Here is a 23,866-nt window from a genome sequence, read left to right as displayed (position 1 = left end):
GCCGGCCACTGCGGCCGACCCGAGCCGCCGCCGCCCCGGTCGCCCACCACCGCCGCCGCCGCCTCTTCTCGGCCTCGCCTCCTCTCCGGCCGGCCTCCTCTCCCTCGTCGCCGACCAGCCCTTCGACGAGCTCGATCCGGTCATCCTCGGGCCGCGTGCCGCGATCCAGATCCAGATCCGCTGAACAGTAAACCCTAATCCGGAGGTTGAATTTTCTCTAAGTCCAGAAATTGTAGATCCATATGCACATGTTCATGGCTTCGTATCTTTGCATCCGTAGCTCCGATTCATGCATATAGCATATCAAAATGTTCATCTCAGAGAGTATATCATTTCATTCCATTGCATCATTTTCATTTGAGTTCATCTTGAGTTAATTGTCAGATCTGCTACTTCATTTAGGTTTTTGTCATTTTTGCCATGATTAATGTGTGCATGATATGACCTGATGCTCTACATATGTTTTGTTAAGGGTTTTGCCATCTTTCCAGAGGTGCAACCCATGTATTTTTGTGATGTGTGTGGTGACTAGTGCAAGCTTGCAAAGTGGTGCACTTGGTAATTCTGTTCTCAGGGACTTAGCATTTCCACAAAGTCCTTGAGCTATTTATCTCACGATGCCATATGTTCCTGTTGTTTCCTAGTGATACGTGCCTCTTTTGAGGATGATCAGTAAAGGTGTTTTGTTAATATTGTGATGCTCTATCCATCCATGTCTTTGTTTGCTATTATGGAGCACCCTAGCTTGAGTCAATCGAGCTCTACTTTTGCGACTTTGTGAATCTGGGCAGATTGTCAACTTGTTTGCAATTTTGCCGATGATGTTGTAGTAGATCCGTGCATGCTATGCTATTGTTCTTGCCATGTCTAGCTTGAATTTTGTGTGTTCTTGATAGATGTATGCTTGTCTTGTCATGACTTTCCCCGTGGCGAGAGCATCGAGCTCGTAAACATGCCTACTTGAGTTATGTTTCAGCATGTGTCAGTTTTCACTGAGTCTGAAAACTGATTATGTTTTTGCGATGTTGCCATGCTTGTTAGTATATTTTCTGATACCTTTTGGCTCAAGGTCACTAAGGGATTTTTGTTAAGAATCTTGAATGCATCCCTGCCATGTATTTTGTTGTCATGTTTGGGTGCTGTAGCATGTTCATCTCATTGCATTTAGACGCGTACTTGCTGTAAATCGCAGACCGGTGTCATATTGAATCGCATGCCATTTCCAAACCGTAACTCCGATTCCGATGATCTTTATATCGTTTTCAAGCGATTTCATTTCATATTTCCAGTGACACACTTGGAATTCCATGTTGAGCCCAGGTTCATGCATTTTCTGTCATATCTTGCATTTTGCATCCCGCATCGCATCCCGCATAGCATACCATCTATGCATCGTGTTGTTTGATTTTGCACGTGGTTGATTGTGTCCTTGTTGCTTGTTTGTCTTGTTTGGGTAGAGCCGGGAGACGAGTTCGCTAATGAGGAGCCCGTTGAGTTTGCTTTTGAGGATCCAGTCAATTCTGACAACTGTGCAGGCAAGATGATCATACCCTCGAAATCACTACTATCTTTGCTATGCTAGTTTGCTCGCTCTTTTGCTATGCCATTGCTACGATGCCTACCATTTGCTTTCAAGCCTCCCAAATTTCCATGTCAAACCTCTAACCCACCATATCCTAGCAAACCGTTGATTGGCTATGTTACCGCTTTGCTCAGCCCCTCTTATAGCGTTGCTAGTTGCAGGTGAAGTTTGGAGGCCGTTCCTTGTTGGAACATTTATTTACTTGTTGGGATATCATTATATTTGCTATGTTATATTAATGCATCTATATACTTGGTAAAGGGTGGAAGGCTCGGCCTCTCGCCTACTGTTTTGTTCCACTCTTGCCGCCCTAGTTTCCGTCATATCGGTGTTATGTTCCCGGATTTTGCGTTCCTTACGCTGTTGGGTTATAATGGGCACCCCTTGATAGTTTGCCTTGATTAAAGCTTTTCCAGCAATGCCCAACCTTGGTTTTACCATTTGCCACCTAGCCTCTTTTTCCATTGGGTTTCCGGAGCCCGAGGGTCATCTTATTTTAGCCCCCCCTGGGCCAGTGCTCCTCTGAGTGTTGGTCCAAACTAGAGTCCTGTGCAGCGCCCCCTCGGGGAAACTCGGGGTTTGGTTTTAGTTGTATGGAGAGCTCATCTGAGTGTGCCCTGAGAACGAGATATGTGCAGCTCCTATCGGGATTTGTCGGCACATTCGGGTGGTGTTGCTGGTCTTGTTTTAACCTGTCGAAGTGTCTTGAAGAATAGAGATACCGAGTCTGATCGGAACGTCTTGGGAGGAGGCCTATTCCTTCGTTAACCGTGAGAGCTTTTCATGGGCTAAGTTGGGACTCCCCTGCAGGGATTGAACTTTCGAAAGCCGTGCCCGCGGTTATGGGCAGATGGGAATTTGTTAATGTTCGGTTGTAGATAACTTGAACCTTAACTTAATTAAAATGAATCAACTGAGTGTGTTACCGTGATGGCCTCTTCTCGGCGGAGTCCGGGAAGTGGACATGGTGTTGGAGTAATGTTTGCGCAGGTTGTTCTCTAGTTTCTCGCTCGCGCTTTGCATCCTCTTCTCGCTCTCTTTTGCGAATAAGTTAGCCACCATACTTGCTAGTCGCTTGCTGCAGCTCCACATATATTTACCCTGCCTTACCTATAAGCTTAAATAGTCTTGATCGCGAGGGTGTGAGATTGCTGAGTCCCTGTGGCTCACAGATTACTATTACACCAGATGCAGGGCCTGATGATTCCGCTCCAGGAGATGCGCTTGAGCTCAAGTGGGAGTTCGACGAGGACTCTCAACGTTACTATGTTTCCTTTCCCGATGATCAGTAGTGGTGCCCAGTTGGGGGTGATTGGGACCGTGTCGCATGTTGGGTTTATCTTCTATTTCGGCGCCGTAGTCGGTCCATGAGTGTTTGGATGATGTAATGTTATTTATGTACCTTGATTGACGTGGCGAGTGTAAGCCAACTATGTTCTCCCCTTTATCATTCATATTACATGGGATGTTGTGAAGATTACCTTACTTGCGACATATGCCTTCAATGCGATTATGCCTCTAAGTCGTGCCTCGACACGTGGGAGCTATAGTCGCATTGAGGGTGTTACAAGTTGGTAATCAGAGCCTTCCCCGACCTTAGGAGCCCCATTGCTTGATCGTTTTTAGCGGCCGAGTTGTGTCTAGAAAAATGTTTTGAGTCATCTAGGAATTATATATTGGAGAGTATAGGAATTCTTTTTACTTCCCAGTCTCCTCATCGCACTGGTAAGGCATCCTGACGTAGAGTTTTGACTCTTGTCTTCTCAAATTTCACTAAAAAAAATTTAGGATCACGCGGGTATCTTGGAATCGTTCCGATGGTTTTATGATGAGAACATTGTCTTGGTGCCTCCTGTCAGGGGTTTAGTGGAAGTGTCCTGGGGAGTTGAGCTCTGAGGTGTTGTCATGATAATTTTATCGTTGCAGTTCTGGAATACCTGAGTCTAGTACGCCGACATCGAAAATCTCTTTTATGCAGTTCGTTGGTGAGATAACCTCGACACCACCCAGTACTGGGGCGGGAGTTCGGGAGTATCGCCATAACTTGTATAACGGATGCTTTTCGAAGGTTGAGGTAGATGGTTTCCGAAGGTTTCTTGGTTATGTGTTGAAGGATGGATACAGCTGGATGTAGGATTTGCTAGTTTGGGTGAGATATTATGCTTCCCCTGTATCCCCAACACCTGATTGCATAACTGGAAATGTTCGGGAGTTTCATAGGTGGGAATTCTTGTAGCTCTAGTTCTTCTTCCACGGATATTGGTTTGAGATTGGGATTTCTTACCGATTATTCGTTCTTGATCCATACCTTGTTGATTTATTTCTCTACCTTAATTCTACGTGGCTTCTCAATTTTTGGATATGTGACCATTTCAAGAGGAATGCATTCTTTCATTTTGTTCGGATGTGAAGACTATATGTTGCAATTTTCATTCCGTTGGATTCAGCTTCAATAATTATCTATCAATGTGCTAATGGTGGTCAACCTCTTCAGGATGGCTCCTCCAACGCGCACGACTCCGAATTCTGATCCGCCACCACCTCCACCTCCTCTAGAGGCATGGCAAGCTGTGATGGCCGCAACCAATGCAAACACACAATTGATCATGCAAATTCTTCAAGAGCGCAATCAAGGCAACCAAGGGAATCAAGGCAACAATCAGAATCACTTTGCTACACTCAACCAGTTCCTTGCTAATGGGCCAAAGACTTTCAGTAATTGTGTTGAGGCAACCGATGCTGACGATTGGCTTGTGGATCTGGGCAAGCATTTCAAGTGCAGTAACGTCAGGCCTGAGGACTTTGTCAAGTTCGCTTCCTTCCAACTCAAAGATCAAGCTGCAGAATGGTTCCAGCAGTACAAGGATTCCAGAGGTGGACGTGTTATCACTTGGGATGATTTCCGTCGAGATTTTCGAGCTCATCATATTCCCAGAGCGTGGTTGAAAGAAAGCGTGAGGAATTCCGCAACCTGAAGCAAGGCTCTTTGTCTGTCTATGACTACAACAAGTTGTTTCAGAAGCTCGCCCGCTTTGCCAAGCAGGACGTCCCTAATGAGAAGAGCATGATATACCAGTTCAGGGGTGGTCTTAGAGAAGAAATTCAGCTAGCTCTTGTTCTCTTTGAGCCCTTGAGATACGATGAGTTCTACAACATGGCACTGAAGCAAGAGGCTGCTCAGTTGAGGTGTGATGCTTCCAAGAAGTGAGTCAGAGATGTTACTCCTTCTTCCTCTACTCAAGTGGCCAAGCAGCAGAAATATTGGCTTCCTCCTCCTCCGTTCCGTTAGCCGTATCAGCAGAAGAGCAAAAGTGGCAGTGGTTCTTCCCACCCACCCAACCCTGGCTTTCAGAACAAGACTTCGTCTCAAGCTCCAAGATCGAGTGCTCCGTATCACCGTCCGCTTTCAGAGGTCACGTGCAACAAGTGCCAACAGAAGGGTCACTATGCCAACAAGTGTTTCAACCAGAGGCGTCTTTCTCCTCCTCCTCCTGTCAGATCGGCAAGTACAGCTGTGGTCAAGCATAAGCCCAAGTCCGCCAAGGTCAACTTGATGAACGCAGCTCAGGCAGAGGACTCGTCAAATGTGATCATGGGTAACCTTCCTGTTAATGATATTCCTACAAAAGTTCTTTTTGACACTGGTGCATCGCATTGCTTCATTTCCAAACCATTTGCATCAAAGTATGAGTGCGATTATCAACATCTGCAAAATTCTTTGCAAATCGTGTCACCGGCCAAGCAAATGACAGTTAATTTCTGCGTCCTGGATATTACTATCACGTTGGGCGACTACAAATTTCTAGCTTCTCCTATTGTTCTGGGCGACTCGGATATTGATCTTATTCTCGGAATGGATTGGCTTTCTAAACACAAGGCACATCTTGATTGTGCTGCCAGGCAGATTCAATTGACTCATTCGTGTGAGGATGTAATTGTCTTTGCCGCTCGTGATGATACCATCCGTCTGTTTTCTCTCAATGAGAAGGGTGAACTTGATGCCATCTCGCAAATTCCAGTCGTTTGCGAATATCAAGACGTCTTTCCAGAAGAGCTCCCAGGAATGCCTCCGCACCGGCCAGTTGAATTCGTCATTGATCTTGAGCCCGGTACGGAACCTGTGTGCAAGCGTCCTTACAAGCTCGGACCTGAAGAGTTGAAGGAGCTGAAGAACCAACTCGATATTCAAGAGAGAATGGGTCTCATCCGGCCTAGTTCTTCTCCGTGGGGTTGTGGTGTTCTTTTTGTGAAGAAGAAGGATGGCACGGACCGACTTTGTGTTGACTACCGTCCATTGAACAAGAAGACCATCAAGAACAAATACCCACTTCCCAACATCAATGAGCTGTTCGAACAACTCAAAGGTGCTCAAGTATTCTCCAAGCTTGATCTCCGTATGGGTTACCATCAGATTCGAATCTGTGAGCAAGACATTCCCAAGACGGCTTTCAGGACAAGCTATGGTTCATATGAATACACTGCCATGTCTTTTGGCCTCATCAATGCTCCTCCGACGTTCTCTCGCATGATGAATTTCATCTTCAACGCCTACACCAATGACTTCGTTTTGGTCTATCTCGACGACATTCTGGTTTTCTCGAAGAACAAGGAAGATCATGCCAAGCACTTGCGTTTGGTTCTTGATAAGCTCAGGGAACATCAGTTCTACGCCAAGTTCTCCAAGTGTGAATTTTGGCTCAATGAGGTTCTTTATCTTGGTCATATCATCTCTGCCAAGGGCATTGCCGTGAATCCTGAGAAGGTGTCTGCAATTGTGAATTGGGAACCTCCTCAGAACATGAAGCAACTCCGCAGTTTTCTCGGTCTCGCAAGCTATTGTCGAAGATTCGTTAAAAACTTTTCTAAGATCGCGAAGCCTCTCTCAAATCTTCTCCAGAAGCACGTCAAGTACGTTTGGTCTCTGGAGTGTGACATTGCTTTCAACACTTTGAAAGAGAAATTGATCACTGCTCCAGTTCTGACTCCGCCTGATGAATCCAAGCCGTACGAGGTGTTTTGTGATGCCTCTCTCCAAGGTCTTGGCGCAGTATTGATGCAAGAGAAGAAAGTTGTTGCTTATACCTCTCGCCAGTTGAAGCCCAATGAGAAGAACTACCCCACTCATGATCTCGAGTTGGCGGCAGTTGTGCATGCTCTTTTGACTCGGAGACATCTTCTATTGGGAAGAAAAGTGGACATTTTCACTGATCACAAGAGTCACAAGTACATCTTCACTCAGCCTAATGTCAACCTCAGGCAAACTCGATGGGTCGAAATGATTCAAGAGTATAATCCGAGTATCGAGTATACTCCAGGCAAGGCCAATGTGATTGCTGACGCTTTGAGCAGGAAAGCTTACTGCAACAGTCTGATTCTCAAGCCTTAAGAACCCGAGCTTTGTGAAGCTTTCCGCAAACTTAATCTGCAAGTTGTTCCTCAAGGTTTCCTCGCCAACCTTCAAGTCTCTCCTACCTTAGAATACCAGATTCGCCAAGCCCAGCTTCTTGATGCTATGGTGAAAAAGGTGAAGATTGGGATTGCCAAGAGTCAGTCCAAGTACAAGTGCTACCGCCTTGATGACAAGGACACTCTCTTCTTCGAGGATCGTATTGTTGTTCCTAAAGGTGACCTTCGTAAAGTGATCATGAACGAGGCTCACAATTCTCTCCTCTCCATCCACCCTGGGAGGATGAAGATGTATCAGGACCTCAAGCAAGCTTATTGGTGGACTCGAATGAAGCGCGAGATCGCTCAATTCGTGAATGAATGTGATGTCTGCAGAAGAGTGAAGGCAGAACACCAAAGGCCAGCTGGTCTCCTCCAACCTCTTGCCATTCCAGAATGGAAGTTTAACCACATTGAAATGGACTTCGTGACTGGGTTTCCAAAGTCCAAGCGTGGCAATGATGCTATATTCGTTGTCATCGACAAACTCACCAAAGTGGCTCACTTTCTGCCTATCAAAGAGTCGATCACTGCAGCTCAATTGGCGGAACTCTATACCTCTCGAATTGTCTCTCTGCACAGAATTCCTCAAGTGATCTCTTCAGACCGTGGCAGCATCTTTACATCCAAGTTTTGGGATTCTTTTCAGAAGGCCATGGGCACCAACATCCGCTTCAGCACAGCTTTCCATCCTCAAACAAGCGGTCAAGTCAAGCGTGTCAACCAGATTTTGAAGACATGCTCAGGGTTTGTGTGATCTCCTTCGGCATGAAGTGGGAGGATTGTCTTCCTTATGCTGAATTCTCCTACAACAACAGTTTTCAAGCAAGTTCGGGCAAGGCCCCATTTGAAATTCTGTATGGCAGGAAGTGTCGTACCCCTCTCAACTGGTCTGAAACCGGTGAACGTCAGCTTTTGGGTAATGACTTAATCACAGAGGCAGAAGAAATGTGCAAAGTCATTCATGATAACCTCAAAGCAGCCCAATCCCGCCAGAAGAGCTACTATGATAGTAAGCACCGTGATTTGGCTTTCGAGATCGGAGATCATGTTTACCTCCGCGTCTCTCCTATGAAAGGTACTCGTCGCTTCGGTATCAAAGGGAAGCTTGCCCCTAGATACGTGGGACCTTTCAATATTGTCAGCAAGAGAGGCGACCTCGCCTATCAACTCGAGCTTCCTTCAAACTTTGCAAATGTTCATGACGTGTTCCATGTCTCTCAGCTTCGAAAGTGCTTCAAGACTCCTGACTGCACCGTCAACTTCGAGGACATTGAGCTCCAAGAAGATCTCTCCTATCATGAGCACCCAGTCGCTATTCTTGAAGAGACTGAATGCAAGACTCGCAACAAGTCAATCAAATTTCTCAAAGTCAAGTGGTCACACCATTCCGACCGTGAAGCTACCTGGGAACGCGAGGATCACCTCCGTTCTGAGTACCCGGCGTTTTTTCAGTCCTAGATCTCGGGACGAGATCCTTTCGTAGTGTTGGAGTGTTGTAATACCCCGGATATAACTTTCCCAATTCGTACTCCAACTCTTGCCGTTTCCGGCGTTAAGTTAATTTATTTTCTCGGGTTCGGGTTTTTGTCTCCGTGTGTTGTTATCGTTGTCATGCATCTCATATCATGTCATCATGTGCATTGCATTTGCATACGTGTTCATCTCATGCATTCGAGCATTTTCCCCGTTGTCCGTTTTGCATTCCGGCGCTTCGTTCTCCTCCGGTGGTCATCTCTAGCTTTCTTTCGTGTGTGGGGATTAAACATTTCCGGATTGGACCAAGACTTGCCAAGCGGCCTTGGTTTACTACCGGTAGACCGCCTGTCAAGTTTCGTATCATTTGGACTTCGTTTGATACTCCAACGGTTAACCGAGGGACCGAAAAGGCCTCGTGTGTGTTGCAGCCCACCACCCCTCCAAGTTGGCCCAAAACCCACCTAACTCTGCTCCATCATCTAGAGCGTTCAATCACAATCGCGTGGCCGAAAACCGCACCTCATTTGGACTCTCCTAGCTCCCTCTACCTATAAAACTAGCCCCTCCTCCGAAAATCCGGATCTCCCTCTCCGAAACCCTAATTTTCCACCTCGCGCCGGCCGGACACGTCCGTCCGGGCCGGACAAATTCGCCGCCGCCACTCCCGCGCTGCCACGTGGCGCCGTCGCACCAACTCCGCCGCCCGCGCCCGATCTCCGCCGCCCGCGCCCGTCTCCGCCCTGGCGACCGAACCCCGCCGGCCGCCGCGCGCCGCCGCCTCGCCACCCGCAGCCTCGCCCGCCGCCTCCTCCGAGCAGATGCCACCCCGCTCGGGCTCGACGCCGGCCACCACGGCCGACCCGAGCCGCCGCCGCCCCGGTCGCCCACCACCGCCGCCGCCGCCTCTTCTCGGCCTCGCCTCCTCTCCGGCCGGCCTCCTCTCCCTCGTCGCCGACCAGCCCTCCGGCGAGCTCGATCCGGTCATCCTCGGGCCGCGTGTCGCGATCCAGATCCGGATCCGGTGAACAGTAAAGCCTAATCCGGAGGTTGAATTTTCTCCAAGTCCCGAAATTGCAGATCCATATGCACATGTTCATGGCTTCGTATCTTTGCATCCGTAGCTCCGATTCATGCATATAGCATATCAAAATGTTCATCTCAGAGAGTGCATCATTTTCATTTGAGTTCATCTTGATGCCCGAAATGCTGTTAGAAGAGGGCTACTTGAGTTAATTGTCAGATCTGCTACTCCATTTAGGTTTTTGTCATTTTTGCCATGATTAATGTGTGCATGATATGACCTGATGCTCTAAATATGTTTTGTTAAGGGTTTTGTCATATTTCCAGAGGTGCAACCCATGTATTTTTGTGATGTGTGTTGTGACTAGTGCAAGCTTGCAAAGTGGTGCACTTGGTAATTCTGTTCTCAGGGACTTAGCATTTCCACAAAGTCCTTGAGCTATTTATCTCACGATGCCATATGTTCCTGTTGTTTCCTAGTGATACGTGCCTCTTTTGAGGATGATCAGTAAAGGAGTTTTGTTAATATTATGATGCTCTATCCATCCATGTCTTTGTTTGCTATTATGGAGCACCCTAGCTTGAGTCAATCGAGCTCTACTTTTGCTACTTTGTGAATCTGGGCAGATTGTCAACTTGTTTGCAATTTTGCCGATGATGTTGTAGTAGATCCGTGCATGCTATGCTATTGTTCTTGCCATGTCTAGCTTGAATTTTATATGTTCTTGATAGATGTATGCTTGTCTTGTCATGACTTTCCCCGTGGCGAGAGCATCGAGCTCGTAAACATGCCTACTTGAGTTATGTTTCAGCATGTGTCAGTTTTCACCGAGTCTGAAAACTGATTATGTTTTTGCGATGTTGCCATGCTTGTTAGTATATTTTCTGATCCCTTTTGGCTCAAGGTCACTAAGGGATTTTTGTTAAGCATCTTGAATGCATCCTTGAAATGTATTTTGTTGTCATGTTTGGGTGCTGTAGCATGTTCATCTCATTGCATTTAGATGCCTACTTGCTGTAAATCGCAGACCGGTGTCATATTTGAATCGCTTGCCATTTCCAAACCGTAACTCCGATTCCGATGATCTTTATATCGTTTTCAAGAGATTTCATCTCATCTTTCCAGTGGCACACTTGGAATTCCAAGTTGAGGCCAGGTTCATGCATTTCCTGTCATATCTCGCATTTTGCATCCCGCATCGCATCCCGCATAGCATACCATCTGTGCATCGTGTTGTTTGATTTTGCACGTGGTTGATTGTGTCCTTGTTGCTTGTTTGTCTTGTTTTGGTAGAGCCGGGAGACGAGTTCGCTAACGAGGAGCCCGTTGAGTTTGCTTTTGAGGATCCAGTCAATTCTGACAACTGTGCATGCAAGATGATCATACCCTCGAAATCACTACTATCTTTGATATGCTAGTTTGCTCTCTCTTTTGCTATGCCATTGCTACGATGCCTACCATTTGCTTTCAAGCCTCCCAAATTTCCATGTCAAACCTCTAACCCACCATGTCCTAGCAAACCGTTGATTGGCTATGTTACCGCTTTGCTCAGCCCCTCTTATAGCGTTGCTAGTTGCAGGTGAAGTTTGGAGGCCGTTCCTTGTTGGAACATTTATTTACTTGTTGGGATATCATTATATTTGCTATGTTATATTAATGCATCTATATACTTGGTAAAGGGTGGAAGGCTCGGCCTCTCGCCTAGTGTTTTGTTCCACTCTTGCCGCCCTAGTTTCCGTCATATCGGTGTTATGTTCCCGGATTTTGTGTTCCTTACGCGGTTGGGTTATAATGGGAACCCCTTGATAGTTCGCCTTGATTAAAGCTTTTCCAGCAATGCCCAACCTTGGTTTTACCATTTGCCACCTAGCCTCTTTTTCCCTTGGGTTTCCGGAGCCCGAGGGTCATCTTATTTTAGCCCCCCTGGGCCAGTGCTCCTCTGAGTGTTGGTCCAAACTAGAGTCCTGTGCAGCGCCCCCTCGGGGAAACTCGGGGTTTGGTTTTAGTTGTATGGAGAGCTCATCTGAGTGTGCCCTGAGAACGAGATATGTGCAGCTCCTATCGGGATTTATCGGCACATTCGGGTGGTGTTGCTGGTCTTGTTTTAACCTGTCGAAGTGTCTTGAAGAACAGAGATACCGAGTCTGATCGGAACGTCTTTGGAGGAGGCCTATTCCTTCATTGACCGTGAGAGCTTTTCATGGGCTAAGTTGGGACTCCCCTGCAGGGATTGAACTTTCGAAAGCTGTGCCCGCGGTTATGGGCAGATGGGAATTTGTTAATGTCCGGTTGTAGATAACTTGAACCTTAACTTAATTAAAATGAATCAACTGAGTGTGTTACCGTGATGGCCTCTTCTCGGCGGAGTCCGGGAAGTGGACACGGTGTTGGAGTAATGTTTGCGCATGTTGTTCTCTAGTTTCTCGCTCACGCTTTGCCTCCTCTTCTCGCTCTCTTTTGCGAATAAGTTAGCCACCATACTTGCTAGTCGCTTGCTGCAGCTCCACATATATTTACCCTGCCTTACCTATAAGCTTAAATAGTCTTGATCGCGAGGGTGCGAGATTGCTGAGTCCCTGTAGCTCACAGATTACTATTACACCAGATGCAGGGCCTGATGATTCCGCTCCAGGAGACGCGCTTGAGCTCAAGTGGGAGTTCGACGAGGACTCTCAACGTTACTATGTTTCCTTTCCCGATGATCAGTAGTGGTGCCCAGTTGGGGGTGATTGGGACCGTGTCGCATGTTGGGTTTATCTTCTATTTTGGCGCCGTAGTCGGGCCATGAGTGTTTGGATGATGTAATGTTATTTATGTACCTTGATTGACGTGGCGTGTGTAAGCCAACTATGTTCTCCCCTTTATCATTCATATTACATGGGATGTTGTGAAGATTACCTTACTTGCGACATATTCCTTCAATGCGATTATGCCTCTAAGTCATGCCTCGACACGTGGGAGCTACAGTCACATCGAGGGTGTTACAATTTCTTACTAAAAAGAATCAGATAGTCGACTGTCCGGACACCGAAGCTCTAGCAGCTTTCAGGCACAATGTCTGAGACGAGTGGCTCGCTAGACACCTCGGCCAAGAAAAGCCAAGAACAATGGCCGCATTAACAAGCCTCATGACCCGCTTTTGCGCAGGAGAGGACAACTGGTTGGCAAGATGTAGCACCAGCGACCCAAGTACATCCGAAACAAGGGATGGAAACGGAAAACTACGACTCAACAAGGAATATGGCCGAACTAAGGAAAACAGTCCAAAGAGCATGGCAGTCAATGCCGGATTCAAAGGCTCACGACAGAATCAGGAAAAGCTGCCCATCCAGGATAACAGAGATGATTTATCCAACCTAAACAAAATCCTGGACAGGATATGTCAAGTACACAGTACTCTAGGGAGGCCTGCTAACCATACCCACAGAGATTGTTGGGTTTTCAAACAATTCGGCAGACTCAACGCCGAACACAAGGGGCTCGACACACCAAGTGAAGACGAGGAAGAACCCCAAAAGCAGAGCACCAGGAAACAGAAGAATTTCCCATAAGAAGTAAAAACAGTAAACCTACTTCATATAACAAAACGTGCGGCGCCCATAAAGGTACGCGCCACACAACCCATCCCAAAGGGGTCCCGCCACTGGTTTTCAAAACCAATCATCTTCGATCATCTGGATTATTCAAGAAGTACTAGGAACGCAGGCTCTACTGCCTTGGTACTCGATCCAATAATTGGCGGGCTCCAGTTTTCAAATGTCCTAATGGACGGCGGCAGTGGACTAAACCTGATATATCAGGACACAATCCGTCACATGGGGATAAACCCAACAAGAATCCGCCACAGCAAAACCTCCTTTCAAGGGGTAGCGCCCGGTCCGGACACCCACTGCATGGGTTTTATCCGGCTCAAAGTTATATTCGGCTCTACCGATAACTTCCGCTGCGAAAGGCTAACTTTCCACATCGTCCCATTCTCAAGTCGCTGTCAAGCACTGCTGGGGCGTGAAGCTTTCGCCCGCTTTAACGCAATACCGCATTATGCATCTCTCACGCTTAAAATGCCTGGTCCACGAGGCATCATCTCCTTGAAGGGGAAACATTGAGCGCTCCTCCCCCGAGCGGAGGATTGTGCGGCCGCTTTAACAGCTCCACAATACAATGGCTTCACCAGCCAGAACATCCGAACAGGTCATTAAGACCACGGGCACAGATAGACAAGACCGACATGCCCTAGGGGCTCCGCATATATAAGAGAAAATAAAGCTCAATTTTACATATTTTACTTTATATTTGTTTACTTAATACAATTGTTGTTCGGCATGAATTTTTGTTTATTTAATACAATTTTTCTTTTCAACTTAGTTCCTCTCTTTCAAAGATGAACATCGTGCAGCACCCGTCCAGGGTACGGCACAACGGAGACACAGGCGCAGACGTGCAGTAGGGACCCGTTCCTAGGATTCTTTTCAGATTAAGACCCTGCGTAAACCTTTTTTACTGTCTCTTGTTGCTACACATCCCCTGGTTCTATAACCAAGGAGGAGGCTGGCGTCTTGGCATGTGGCCATGTTAGAATTCCTGCGCGTACCTGGACACTAGGGGCTTATAACTAAGAGCATTCCTTTACCCGCTCTCATAAAGTCCGAATACCTTAGGGAGTGTTCGGCGTCGCGAGTTTGGCCTTATATGCATCAGCTCCGAATCATGATTTTGGTCAATGTTGGGTTGCCCGGCTCCTGTGTTCGGCCGCCTTACGTTCCGCTCTATCGGCTAAGGCAGCACCAGGAGAACTACTGCGATTGTGCGCCGGTTCGGCCGGGCGAGCACCTCAGTAGAGAAAGCCGAAAACCGACTGTCATGACATAGCGCGAGACTGGTCAACCACTCGATGACTCTCCGGAATCTATAGGATTCCTCCGCATTAACGAAGGGCCGTTTCCCGGCCTGGCACACATGCGCCCCGAATTCGGGTGAGCGCAGTCGCCACCAAGGGCTATCTAAAGAGTCCCACTATCAAGCTCCTATGGCTAAGTGAAAGTGTTAAAGCATTATAGTCCGGTTGCCTGGCTCGCTGCGCCATCACCTCCTTTGTAGGACCAAGACGTTGGATTAAGTGTGAAAAAGCGCCTTCTACGAGCACCCCCGCACTATGTGCGTGGGGGCTGAAGCCAACGACTGCCATCTTTCAGATTTTATATATATATATTAAAAACGGCCGCACAGGAGGTGTTCCCCATACTTGAAGGCACAAGTATAAAAGCATACCACAATTTATCAAAATATAGTTTTATAATTATATATGCTATCAGAACATAGCATCCTTCGAGCACTGCGTATCTATTACACGAGCGCCTTCAAGGACTTCTTGAAAATAGTGTTCGGAGGGTACTCGGCTTTTGTCCGAATCTCGGGACGCAACAACGGTGGTCTCCATCTCCGCCCAATATGTCTTGACACGGGCAAGAGCCATCCATGCGCCCTCTATGCATGCTGACCTCTTCATTGCATCGATACGGGGCACCGCATCAAGGAGTTGCTGCACCAAGCCGAAATAACTCTTCGGCTCCGATCTCCCCGGCCACAAATGACCCATGACGAACTTCATGGCGAGTCCGGACAGTTCGGCCCATTGAGCCAGACGATCGTCCACTGCCAGCGGACGCTCTGGATTGTGGAACTGCGACCAGAAAAGATTTTCCACTTCGCGATCTTTTTGATCTCGAAAGTGTTCAGTCGCATCAGCAGCACTGGCTGCCAAATCCAGATAGGTGTCCTCCACACTCCACATCCGGTCCAACGGAGCAAATTTCGGATCGCAAAACCTCCTCTGCAGCATAAAAGGCTTTCCAACCGGAATCTGTTCGGCCTGACGCAGCTCCTCCTTCGCAGCTCTCATCGCAGAGCGAGCGTCCTTGGCATCGGCAACGGCCTTTCTAAGTCCGTCTGTCTCGCCCGGTCTTCTTTCTCAAGAATTTTGCAATGGTCTGCAGCGCTCTTTAATTTTACGGCCATTTCGGCCATCTCCTCCTTGCTCCGGCAGTGAGCAGCCTGTTCGGCTCCTAGCTCTTCAAGGGCTTTCTCGGCAGCCGCATCGCTTTTCCTGGCTTGTTCCTTAGCTCGGGCAAGTTCTGCCCTAAGACTCTCCACGGCGGCCGCACCATCTGCGTCAAGCACATACATTGTAAGACACTGGCATGAAGCTCCTCTTACCTGATGCCGCCCGAGGAATTACATACCTTGAGCCTCATCAAGCCGCTTGTTGACAAGCGCGATGTCGGCATCTGCCACGTCCAGTTGCCGCTTTAGTTCGGCAAAATCATCAGTTCGGCTCGATTCCGGACACCTCGCCACCTACATTCAAAGGCGACACCTTAGACCTGGGATTATGATCCTCTGCGCGCCGTCATTTCTTGACGACGCACAGAGCCTCAGGGGCTACTATCTATACAGGGCGCATCTTATTTATGTGCAACTGACAAAAGTGTACATTATCTAATGTACCTCAAAGCCCGTTAGTAAACTCCTGATGGCCTCGTGCAATCCGCTTTCCGCGGATGAAATCCTTTCAATCACCGTGACCATCAATGCACGGTGCTCCTCTAAGATAGAAGCTCGCCCCAGCAGATTCTTTAGCTCCTCCGGCCGGGCACCAGACGGTGCCGGACTTGTCCCGTGGCCTCTTTCGGAGGCCGGATGCGGAGAACCTTGGGGGCCGCATAGCAATCTTCCGCCCCTGCCGGATTCGGAGAAACCCTCCGCGACGACACCTCAGGTTTGCCCGCCTCGCTAGGCGGTACGGCAGAGGGAGGCGTTCCGCTCTTCATCATCTCCGGAAGAAGATCCCCCGAAGACGAGCTCTGCTGAGAAGGGCTGAGGTCTGAACTACAAGGTAAAATTTCGGTTAATCTTCTCAGGTTTAAAACAAGGATCCTTCTCTCAAAATATACAATCTTTCTCTACTTACGGCTCGCTGGAGGGCTGATTCCATTGAGGGCATAGTTCGGCAAAGGAACCCCCTGGCATCGGACCCTCTGACGAGGATTTTTTACCCCGCTTTAGGGCCATGGGCTCCGGGTCGTCAGAGGCGGCCCTCTTCTTCCCCTTAGAAGAGGAATTGTCGGTTCCTCCCTTCGAAACAGCCTCCTTTGAGGAGGCCATAGTTTCCTTGTCCCCTCCCCCACTTCTCTCCACAGGCACAATCTTCAACATCCCGACAAGCACGGGATCCGCCCTGGTCTCAGGAAGGGGAGCCGGACACCTGGTTAGCTTTGCTTTTGCTATCCACTCCTATTTAAAAAGGACAACTCTTTTAGGGGCGAATTTATGACAATTATATGGATAGCGAGTCCGGGCACAAGGTTACTTACTTGAGTATCCGGGCGATTGCAGCTTAAACCTGCATCCTCGGTTAAATCCGGACACATTGCTTGTGATCCAAAGAACAATTTGTACATCTCCACGGGCGTTGCGCCCATAAAATGTTGGAGAGCTCGTGGTCCCTTCGGATTAAACTCCCACAAGTGGAGGGAGCGACGTTTGCGGGGCAAGGTTCGGCGGATCATCATAACTTGCATCACTTTGACCAAGTTGAGGTCTCTTTCCAAGAGATCCCTGATTCGGCCCTGCAACAAAGGCACGTCCTAAGATGGCCCCCAGTCTAGGCCTTTATTGACCCATGACCCTAGCAGTTGTGGGGGACCCGAGCGAAAGGCAGGCGGCGCCACCCATTTGGTGCCCCTGGGAGCGGTGATATAGAACCACTCCCGTTGCCATAAGCCGAGCTCCTCTTGAAAAAAGCCCTTGAGCCAGGGAGCATCAGCATTCTTACTTATAATATTGCCTCCGCACTCTGCGTGCCGTCCCTCGACCATCTTCGGATCCACTTTAAAGGTCTTGAGCCATAATCCGAAGTGAGGGGTAACACGGAGGAACACTTCACACACGACGATGAATGAGGAAATATGGAGGATGGACTCCGGAGCTAAGTCGTGAAATTCTAGCCCATAATAGAACAGCAGCCCCCTCACAAAGGGATCCATTGGGAAGCCTAATCTCCGAAGGAAGTGAGATATGAACACCACACTCTCACTAGGCTGGGGACTGGGAAACGCCTGCCCTTGAGCAGGCAACCTATGCGAAATTTCGCCGGTCAAGAACTTAGCTTCTCTCAACTTTAGCACGTCCTCCTCCGTGACGGAGGAGGGCATCCACCGGCCTTGAAGGTTGGAACCGGACACTGTCGATGGTCCGAAGCGCCTGAAATCTAGAGCCTAGGGTGTTGGAACTCGAGGCGATGGGCGAACTCGTTTGAGGTTGGAAAAAAGGAGTAGGGCCTTGGTCTCTTTATAAGAGGTTGAATACCAAGAGCCCTCCCCATGACCGTTTGGGACTCGCCTTTAATCGAGAAAACATGCTGAACGGGCACGATTGGGTTACCCACGACCGTATTGATGAGAATCCCGTAAATAAAGGGGACACGATCTCTACTTTGACAAGACGTGCCAAGGAAACCGCCTCGCAAAACGTGCTGAGGTGGAAAAGTAAAAACGATTCGAGTAAAAGACTTGGCCATAGTGTGATGTCACGCTATGGAATACGTCAGCAGATTTGATTTGTGTTAATATTATTCTCTCTATGGCAATATGTGGAAATTTATTTTGCAGAGCCGGACACTACTCTTGGTGTTTACAATCTTTTATGAAGAACTTGGAGGAGGAACCCGCCTTGCAATGCCGAAGACAATCTGCGCGCCGGACTCGTCGTCATTGAAGCCTGGTTCAGGGGCTACTGAGGGAGTCCTGGATTAGGCGGTCTTCGGATAGCCGGACAATACCTTCAGGCGGACTCCAGGACTATGAAGATACAAGATTGAAGACTTCGTCCCGTGTCCGGAAGAGACTTTCCTTGGCGTGGAAGGCAAGCTTGGCGATGCGGATATTCAAGATCTCCTACCATTGTAACCGACTCTATGTAACCCTAACCCTATCCGGTGTCTATATGAACCGGAGGGTTTAGTCCGTAGGACAACTTCATCATACAACAATCATACCATAGGCTAGCTTCTAGGGATTAGCCTCCTTGATCTCGTGGTAGATCTACTCTTGTACTACCCATATCATCAATATTAATCAAGCAGGAAGTAGGGTTTTACCTCCATCGAGAGGGCCCGAACCTGGGTATACTTCGTGTCCCTTGTCTCCTGTTACCATCCGGCCTAGACGCACAGTTCGGGACCCCCTACCCGAGATCCGCTGGTGTTGACACCGACAGTGGGCGCACCAGTATGATGTACCTCCATGGACGCAGAGTGGTGAGGGAGGTATGGTTGCCCAGAGCAACAAATATCCAGGCAGCATATGTGGATTACGGTCCCATTTTTGTTCTCTTTAGCCACCTTCTTCCTATGCGAGGACAACAAACCGATCGACCTGGTCATTCTCTATTGCGTTGTCATGCCTTTCTACCCTTCTTCAACCAAGAGACACGAGACTCGTTCCTTAGCTAATGATTTTCCCCTTTTCAACCTACAGTCTCCCTTCCTTTCCTTTTTCGACCCAGACATGGATTAGTCTGCATGAAGTAGGGTTTCCTTTAATAGTGCAAATTATGGTTTTCATCTGCGTGGCCAGCAGAGTAGAGGATAGCAAATTGGGAAGATGGTGGAGTGGAAAAAGATCCACATGCAACGACGTAGCAGATGGGGCAATAGAACAAGGTTATGGCTCGAAAAGAGGTAGCATACCTGAGGGTCGGCGGGAAGTGGCTTCACTCGTGGTCGTCGTCCTCCGCACACACTACAGCAGCGAGCTTGGGGACGGAGGCCATCCCATGTGGGCGCTAGGTATGAGAGGATGGCCTTGTCGTCAGTGCGTGACCTCGCTCGCCGACGACGAGTACGTCAACGCTGCACGTCCTTCTCTTCCCCGGCGGATCTGCGACCACCAGTGAGGAGGGAGAGAGGGGCCGTCTTTTTTAGATCTGGAGAGAGGGTGGTAGTGTGAGAAGCAAGTGGGCAGCCCTTAGCAAGAAAGCGCTGAAGCTCCAGCCTATATATCTTTTTTATACTACTAGTACTGGAGGTGGGGTAGTGGTAGAGTAGTTTATATTTTCTCTGTGTACAGTACCAGTTAGTCGTGCTTCAAAACTGATCGGCACGCCATAAAAAAATAAAGTTCAATAACTAATGCGGAACCTCGGGCCAACGCGGCCAGATCGCATTTTGCACGATAAATTACACACCATGTTTCGTTGACATGTGGTCCCGTTCCAACATATTAGTGAGACGACGGCGAGTAGTAGGAGTATTTCTGAACGGACGTGTAGGCCGGGGCGCCTCTTCCTGAACCATGGCAAACTCGCAACGGTCCACCGACTCTTCGCCTTTCCCTCTCGATTTGGAAATGCTGTCGCACGCTCTTCCTCTCCCTCCTCCATTTTCCTTCAGCCCTTCACCCTTTCTTCTTCCATTGTTCGATCATCTTCTCCATGGAGGGAACAGGCCGGAAACGACCCCGTTATTCTGGCCCCGATCTGAAAGATGACGTGGTTGACGAACTCATTGATCGGTGCGACGTCATCACCTCGGCTAGCATGGCAGGTTCGTTCAAGCCCATTCTCGACTCAACTAATAACATCATTGCAAGGAACCCAAGGGTCCAGGAGCGGTTTGATCTCCCTTATCTTCTTCGCCATGACCCTGCTCGCTGGCGAGCGGACGACGAAGACCTCGCCTTGTGCAACTTGATGCCGCTTGATAATGATACGTGTGATGTCAAGATGCCATCGCTTAAGGGTAAGTCCTGGGCTGGAGCAAATGGAGATTGGGTTGTTTATATTGGGTACAATTGCGAGTGGGAACTTGTGAATGTGTACACTCATCAGTGGATTCCACTTCCAAAAATCTCCGAGTGCCCTGAGGTTGAGAACACAGATGATCTACGTACGTTCAAATACGAGCATGGTGACTGTCGTCTACGGAAGATAGCAATTTGTCGAGTTCCCAATCGCTCTTGGAATTACAAAAACTATGATGTTGTTGCTATCTTCGACAAGCTTGTTGCCGTCCTTGATGGTTTCACTCGATGGATATTGCTCAAAAATCAGTTTCTGTACACGGATGAGTACTGTGATGCAATTCAATACGAGGGCCTTGTGTTTGCTGCCACCACTCGTGGAACTGTTTTTGCATGGCATCCTCGTTGTTTCGGCACGTTTGTCTTCCACCGTAATTATAATTATTTCATCCACATGCATGCGGGTTAGCAATTTTCCCTTTACCAATTAACCTTCTTCTTGTGTTTCCAAGGTCCTGTGAACATCCCACCACCTATACTTGAAGATTTTTATAACCAAGGGGGAGATGACGATGGTGATGATCATGAGCATGAGGACGAGCAGCGCTGATATACTCTGTGGCGCCTGGCAACTAATTACGATGGATCACCTCTTCTTGTGTGTATACAGCCCACTGATGATGTTACTGCTAAGGAAGCAGGTGTAGTCTCCCATGGTCGCACTCTCCGGACCTATTCCAACACCCGTTGCATGGTATTCGGGATGGATACTAGTGTGCTAGCGCCAACTCCTTCTCCCTGGCACATAATTGATAGTCTTGGAGAAAACTCGCTCTTCCTTGGATGAAACTATCCGATGATGGTGAAAGGCGATCCAACCGCTGCTGACACATTTATGAGAAGCAACTGTGTCTATACCTCAGACATTTGCGTGGTTCCCTACCCTGGTACTGATATAGTAGGCCGTTTCAGCCTGGATGATCAGTCCTGCGTTGGTCTCCAGATCGACAATGCATGGCCCGTCACAGAGAATCACTTGTGGTTCAAAGCAAGCGTTTCCAACGCCAAGGAATGGTTGAGTTGAAGTTCATTTCATTGCTTGTTATTTGTTGTGTGGTGAAAACTTTAGTATTTATAATGTATCCTCGTTGTCGATGTGGGTTGATGACCTGTTGTTCTATGTGATAAAATGATATGCCTGTGATAAACTTACTAAATTTATGAATGGCTTTCGAGTCGCTTCTCTGAGTGAGTGGTGCGACGAGGCAAAAAAATATTTTCTGAATACATAATTGTACGTGCATTGCAACAGGTTATTTGTGCTAGCTTCACATGCTTCGCGCGTCGGGCGGGTGTTTTTACTGTAGCCATATGTTAATGTGTTCGTTGTACGTAACCAGCACCTCGAATCCTCGATAATAGTATACTATATAGTAGGAGTAAGTAGTAGGAGTAGTAGGGTGGCATGGGCCAGAACAAGCATTCACGTCCAGGAGTACGACACACGCCACCACCACGACATCCATCTGACACCATATTATTTCTTGGAGTCTGTGCGAGAGCAATCTCTTCAACCTCGTCATTTCTCTAACTTCAGCCATCGTGCGGCGGGCGAGGTGGGGGTTTGCCCATAGTCAGTTTCCTTAACTGCGGTCCCACTTGTAAGGCCAACTCCAACGCACGACCCCAAACGGACCTCCGCTTTGCATGAACTCCAACGATAATTTTGACTAGAAAAGCAAGACCAAAGAAAACAAGAACCACAAGAATACATTTTACTACTCGTGTAAGTTGGATTAGTGCCTTCTCGATGCATTCATTGCTGGTCTGCAGAGGCGCAATCTAGCGTGCTTCTTTCTTCTTCGAGTGTAAAGAAGTAGACGTTGCTTCCTCGCATCTAGTCTCATGTCTAGCCTCTATTCTATACTAGCTAAAAGTGATAGAACATCTACTAAATTGCGCTCTATCAATATATGGATGTACTCTTCTACCCAATACAAAAACTTGCATCCATTCTACTCCCTCCGTTGCACAATACATGCCATCTATTTGTCAAAATATATATGTATATAGACATGTCTTAGTATATAGCTAGGTACATCCATTCTTCTCCCTCCGTTGCACAATACATGCCTTCTATTTGTCAAAATATATATGTATCTAGACATGTCTTAGTATATAGGTACATCCATTTTTGGACAAATGGAAGTCAAGTATTTTGGAACGGAGGGAGTACACAATAAAATTTTTAAGTTAGCACAACTAGTCTAATCCGAGAGCAGAACCGAAGATTTGGTCGGGTTCTTCCTCCTTTTGCCGACATGTGGGACATCTAGCATCCAGGTCGTGTCATGAAAGAAAATAGAGTGGTAGTTGAAGCCACGAGATGTGCATCTTGGGTTAAACTGTAAATAGAATCTTACTACTCTTGAGTAACTCCAAAAGCGGCCACCGAAGATCTTCATTGGATTTGTTTTTCATCACCAACACGTCGAGGTGAAAGATGTGCAGGTTCATTGGGTCCTCTTGCGTTTTCACTGACATGTGGGTCCGCATGTGAGAAAATAGATGATGGGCTCCGCGCGTCCACTGGCTGGCTAAGAAGAGAGATAGAGGAGGGCTGAGCACGGACTGCAAGAAATTTGTTCTACGTACCTCGATATAGGCTCGATATAGTGGGGTGGCATGAGCCATAACTATCATTCACTTCTAGCAGTACGGCACACGCCCCCACACAAGTCCCATCGGACACCAATTTTCTTGGAGTCCGTGCTACAACCATCTCTTCTCCCTCCTATCCTCTTTTCTCAGCCATCGCGCGATGGGCGGGGTGGGGGTTTGCCAATAGTCGGTTTGCTCAACTGCGGTCCCACTTGTAAGTGAAAATGCAACACCGCACGCATTCCCGCTTGAGCGGCGTGCCAGACCAACCGTGTGGGGGTGCGACGCGAACACGACAGGCTTTTCCTTTTGAACTCGTAACTTGTAAAATTTGGTTCTGCTCCATGGCGCGACCGATAGATAGAAAATAACGATTTTGCCTAGAGTAATGAGAAGTTTGGTTCTGGCGCCATTCATGCATGGAGTACGTACGAAAATTATGAAGTTGATGCATAACGTAAGATAATTATGTCTTGCTGCGCCAGGCGCTGCGCGGCGAGCGTGACCTCGAGGTGGACATTCTCCGGCGCGACGGCGGGCAGTCGCAGGGCCACCAGTGCGTCGAAGAGGTTGTTACCATAGTGGCCGTTGAGGGTGGCGGGCATCACAGAGCCTGGGCGCGTCGGCTGGAGGCTTACATCAAAGTCGTCCGCAAGCTTCTTGACGATGGTGAACTTGTCGAGGAAACCGACGAGGACCTCGTCGAACAAGGAGACGAAGCTGTCGTCCAAGCGGCCCCTCGCCCTGGCGGCCTCAGGCAATACTACCTGCCGGGCCGCAGGCCGGCGTCGTGGACCATCTGGCATAGCGGGCTGATGCTCGCGCTCATCGCCTCCATGGGTCTAGCGTAGCTTCTAGTCAACTGATCTTGCGATTTGAGTG

This window comes from Triticum urartu, chromosome 2 (genome assembly GCF_003073215.2).
Source record: "Triticum urartu cultivar G1812 chromosome 2, Tu2.1, whole genome shotgun sequence".
In the NCBI taxonomy this organism is placed as follows: domain Eukaryota; kingdom Viridiplantae; phylum Streptophyta; class Magnoliopsida; order Poales; family Poaceae; genus Triticum; species Triticum urartu.
This window is presented reverse-complemented; position numbering follows the sequence as displayed.